A 5,761-nucleotide genomic window follows, 5' to 3' on the forward strand; every position below is an offset into this window, starting at 1 on the left:
AGCTTTGGCAGACTTGTTTGGACAATTTCTGGCAAAATGACCTCGTTTCTTGCAGATAAAGCATCTATTATGCTTCTTTTTTCTGAACTAGGATGGATCTTTCTTCTTGAAATATCTGTAGGGTTTTTTGAATTTCTTGGAAGAAGATTTGTGAGAGTGCTTCTGGAAATGACCTTTCTTTTTGGTATAACAAGTGCATTTCTTGTCATCTTTGCACTGAATCTTTAGATACGGCTTTTTGCAGGCTGAAGCAAAGGGTTGCCTGTTTTCAATGAGGTCTTTGAAGAAATCTTTCTGCTCACATATCTTGTCAAGACATAACGTAGTCAACTGGAAGATTTTTCCAAGTAAAATGTTGGCGATGTCTAAGTTAAAAGCTGTTGTCTGTCTTTGGAGTTCTGGAGGAAGTGAAGCAGTGAAAACATGCTTCAAAGTTAGATCATTGAATCCATTTAACTTGTAGTAGAGCATACTCATCCGCTTGTAATGTATCTCCAGATGGTTGCATTTGAGGGAGCAACATTTCATCTGATGAAATTCTTTCCTGGCTGCCTCGTTTGCTGCAGCTGGTTCTCCAATAAATTGTTCATGAATGACTGTAAGAGCTGTGGCTGGAGTAGTTTGAATTAGTTGAAGCTGTCTTTATTCTCCTAGACTTTCAAATCAATCTCGTAGTGAGCCAGTAAATCTGGAACAGAATTCTCAGAGAACTGCTTGAGACTGGGCATTAGGTCGTGTCATTTGGACATCAATCCATGCAGCAAATTCTTGGTATCTAGCTGGCCATTTGTGGCGAGGAATATCATTAAAAGTAAACCATGGTGTTGAAGATGGTTTAGAAGAAGACTCAGAGGCTGAGGAAGGGGGAACTGGTTCAGTCTGTGAACTGTCTTGGTTTCTATTCTCACTTTCTTCATCTGACTCATGTACACCTGGTGTAGATGTACTAGGTTCTTCTACCTTTGTAGATGGCTGAACCATAAGAAGTCCAGAAATGTCTGCGTATTGAGATTATGAGTCTGAAGAAGATTGTTCATAAGAACTGGAACTATCATTAGAAGATGAGTGTGAACCAACATTATTATCTTGTGAACCAACACTTTTGTAATAGTATTGGTGAATAAGAGCCTTATCTTTCTTTGATGGCTCTGGAGTTGCTTTTGAAGAGTCCTCTGGTATAGGCGAGGTTTCTCTTGGTTTTGGTTCTGAGATTTTGACTTTTGTGGCTGGCTTCTTTGGAGTAGATTGGGCAGGTTCTTGGTTTCTATAGAGAAGACTAGAGAGACCAAAGAACTTGTTATAGTCCATTGGTGGTTTAGAAAGATGATAAAAGGGTTGGTATGTATCAAAGAACGGGGCAGGAATGGGTAAAGATTCAGTTTTGGTGAAAATGGATGGTTGTTCTCTCTCTGCATCAATTCTGGCTAATTCTGCTTTGAGCTTTCTAATCTCTGCTTCTTTTTTGTTGAATTATGGACCCCAAATATGATTATTGATCATCGTTCTAAGATTAGTGTCTAACTTAGAGATTCTGTTTTGAGCACTAATTGAATCCACCTTTGTTTCAATTTTTGACACCTGCGTTGCCACCTTATCAATCTTTTTACCAAGATTATGAAGTGTTTGGTTTTGAGCATTGGCATTTTGAGTTTGCCAATTTAGAACTGCTTCATATTGTTTTGGAGGTTCTGGTTGGCCAGAGGAAGTTATGGGTGATTGCACAAAAGGTTGAGAAATAACCTTTGTTTGTGGATCTGTTTGTTTTTCCAAAGGGGGAAAAGATTCTTGGTAAGACTGGCTAGAGGAACAAAACATCAGGCATGACCTGAGCTTTGCTGGAGAAGGAATGGGTTCTTACTGAATGGCCTTTATGTCCTCTTTTTATATCCATTTGAGTGCCTTTTTATAGATTGGTAAAGGCTAGTTTGAGGCTGGATCATTCAGTGCTCCAGAGAATATGATTTGCAAGGAGTTTTTGGGTGAGAAGACTTTTTCCGCCTTCTTCGTCTCCTCATGATTTCACAATCTAGATTGTACATATGGGCTTCTAGAACATCCCATAAGAAATGACCATTAATTTTATCAAGATATACTAGATATCCTTCTGAAGAAAAACCATGGATTGGAAGATTTTCTTCTTGCCCCATGGATACAGCTTTGATCATGGATGTATATGAAAGCCTCAGAGCTTCATGGATGTAGATTGTCCTGGTTGCTGAAAAGACAATTTAACTTGGCCATCAAATCTTCTTTGAAAGATAGCTTCAGAAGTCTGGATTGGTTCTGAATTCTGATGAAATTGCTCATAATTGGAGAGCCTTTCAAGTGGCATTAATTTGAGCAATTCTTATTTTTGAATTTGTTTTGGGATCTGGATGATGGTTGGGATTGTGTTTGTATCTGCAAGGATCATTAATGCATCTGTGGTTGTTTGTGAAGTGGGGAGATCAAGTAGCTATTTGATCTGCTCCTTGGAGCTGAACTTGAACTTTTATGGTTGGTAGATTTGGGTCTTCAAGAGACATGCTGAAATTAGGATAGAAGGTTAACAATACACTTCCAGCATGGAGTGTTGTTAATACAGTACAGATGACAGCATGTTGGTATTCTTTGAATCGGGTGTCCAGCAAGGCAACTCTGGCAAAGACTGGCAAACCTTTTCTGCCATGTAAAGTGAGAATTAATCTTACACCTCCAAGATGAAGATGTGTATACCCTTCTCATTTCCAACTGGTAACGAGATCAGTAGGTATTTCAAGTGTAACATATTGTTCACTTTGGGAGGCTTGAAGAGCACATTGATCTAGTCTAAAGGACTGGATATACTCTTTAGGAAGAGGACTTTTTATAGAGATCAAGGTTCAAATGCTTCTGGTGAAAGAGGTTTTTTGTTTGTAAAGCTGGTAAGGGCTTATTACTGGAAACTGTGATCATTAATTTGCGCTGACTCAGGGATGTATGAGTATTCAATAAGATTTTCAATTTTTGAAGCAACATGTTTTTGGCAAGAGCGAGGAAGGGAAAGAGAAGAAGAAAGAGAGATATGAGAAGATTGGGAAGAAGTTGGATTTGTAGATGAAGATGCCATATGAATGAAGTTTCTCCTAGGTTTACAAGTAACACTTGAACACATTAAACTATGATACCACCTCTGCTTGAGTTCGTTTGGCTCTGATACCGGTCAATTCTTGTTTTTAAATCTGTTTTGGGATCTGGATGATGGTTGGGATTGTGTCTGTATCTGCAAGGATCATTAATGCATCAAGGATCCAGGTACTTTTACTATCCCCTGCACTATTGGCAATACCAGATTCGAAAGATGTATGCTAGATTTAGGGGCCTTAATTAATGTTATGCCATATTCAATTTATAATTCCTTGAATTTAGGTCCAATGGAAGAAACTGGTATAATTATTCAATTGGGTGATAAATCTAATGCTTACCCTAAGGGGGTTGTGGAAGATGTTCTTGTTCAAGTCAATGAGTTGGTCTTTCCAGCTGATTTTTATATCCTTAAAATGGAGGATGAGTCGTCGCCCAATCCCACTCCTATTCTATTGGGGCGACCATTCCTTAAGACAGCCTGAACCAAGATTGATGTTCACGATGGAACCCTCACAATGGAATTCAATGGTGAAGTGATCCGCTTCAATATCTTTGAGGTAGTGAGGTATCCCAATTATGTACATTCTATCTTTGCCACAGATGATATTAATACTTTGGTGCAGGATTTCTTTGAATTATCCAGTAATGACAGCTTTGAAATTGCCATAAGTAAAAATCTTACGAAAGATGATTCTAAGGAACATGCAAATTTGATAAAGTTGGATGATGAGGTAGAGGAAGCTATGGCGATCTTAGATGGAGCAGTCCCATTACGTACCAATGGGTATAATATTTCTTACCTTGAATTACCGTTATTAAACAAGAAACTTTTACCTTCAGTTTTGCAGGCACTTACCTTATATTTATTTGGTTGAGAATGAAACACTTCCAGTCATAATTGCTAAAACCCTCACTTTAGTTCAACAAGAAAAGTTAATTAGGGTGTTTCGAGATCACAAGACGATGATTGGCTGGACTATTGCCGACATTAAGAGAATTAGTCCTTCCATGAGTATGCATCGTATTTTGCTAGAGGAAGGGTCTAAACCAATAAGAGATGCACAACGCCGCCTTAATCCACCAATGATGGAAGTCGTAAAAAATGAGATACTAAAACTCCTTAATATGGGGATTATCTATCCCATTTCTGATAGTAAATGGGCGAGTCTTATGCAGGTAGTTCCAAAAAAAAATCAGGCATCACAGTGGTCAAGAATGAAGAGAACGAGCTTGTGCCAACCAGAGTTCAAACTGGGTGGAGAGTTTGCAATGACTATCGTAAACTGAATGCAGACCACTCACAAGGATCATTTTCCTTTGCCATTCATTGATCAAATGCTTGAAAGGTTAAGTGGTCACTCTCATTATTGTTTTCTTGATGGTTACTCAGGTTATAATCAGATTGTTATTGCCCCGAAAGACCAAGAGAAAACGACCTTCACATGTCCCTTTGGCACATTTGCTTACCGACGCATGACGTTTGGTCTTTGTAATGCTCCTGCCACTTTCCAAAGGTGTATGATGAGTATTTTTTCTGATTATGTGGAGAACATCATTGAGGTATTTATGGATGATTTTACAATTTATGGTGATTCTTTCGACATATGTTTAGATAACCTTACACTTGTGCTTAAACGATGCATTGATACTAACCTTGTCCTTAATTGGGAAAAATGTCATTTTATGGTTAAAGGGGAATTGAAGTTGATAAATCTAAGATAGATCTTATTCGCTCCTTACCACCTCCCACTAGCGTGAGAGAGGTTCGTTCTTTTCTTTGTCATGTAGGTTTCTATCGTAGGTTTATCAAGGACTTCTCCAAAATAGCATTACCCCTCTGCAACTTACTTCAAAAGGATGCAACTTTTGACTTCAATTGTGAGTGCCAAGAGCATTTGAGAAGTTAAAAGAGGTTTTGACATTGACCCCTGTGATTCAACCACCAAATTGGGATTTACCATTTGAGATCATGTGCGATGCCAGTGACTATGTTGTTGGAGCCGTGTTGGGCCAGCGTGTGGGCAAGCTTCCTCATGTCATCTATTATGCCTCCCGTACATTGAATGATGCACAACTCAACTACTCTACCACAGAGAAAGAACTTTTAGCAGTTATCTTTGCCTTAGAGAAATTTCGTTCTTATTTGATTGGATCTAAGGTAATTGCTTACTCTGACCATGCAGCTATTAGGTACTTGCTCACCAAAAAAGATGCTAAACCGTGCCTTATTCGATGGATACTTCTATTGCAAGAATTTGACTTAGAGATTCTAGATAAGAGAGGTTTTGAGAATTTGGTGGTAGATCACTTAAGTCGACTTACTTATAACGAAGATGCACTTCCATTGCATGAGAACTTTCCAGATGAGCAATTATTACAGGTAGGTATAGTTACTCCTTGGTATGTAGATATTGTCAATTACTTGGTTACCAGGACAGTACCGGAAGAGCCAACCCGTGCACAAAAGGCTAAAATCAAGAGTGATGCCAAGTACTATGTGTGGCATGAGCCATACTTGTGGAAGCATTGTTCTGATCAAGTTATTAGAAGGTGCGTACCCGAAATTGAATTTTCTTCTATTCTCACATTTTGTCATACTCTAGCTTGTGGAAGACATTTTGGACTTAAGAGAACAGCCCTTAAGGTACTTGGGAGC

This window comes from Citrus clementina, unplaced genomic scaffold (assembly GCF_000493195.1).
Source record: "Citrus clementina cultivar Clemenules unplaced genomic scaffold, Citrus_clementina_v1.0 scaffold_5, whole genome shotgun sequence".
NCBI classification, from domain to species: Eukaryota; Viridiplantae; Streptophyta; class Magnoliopsida; order Sapindales; family Rutaceae; genus Citrus; species Citrus x clementina.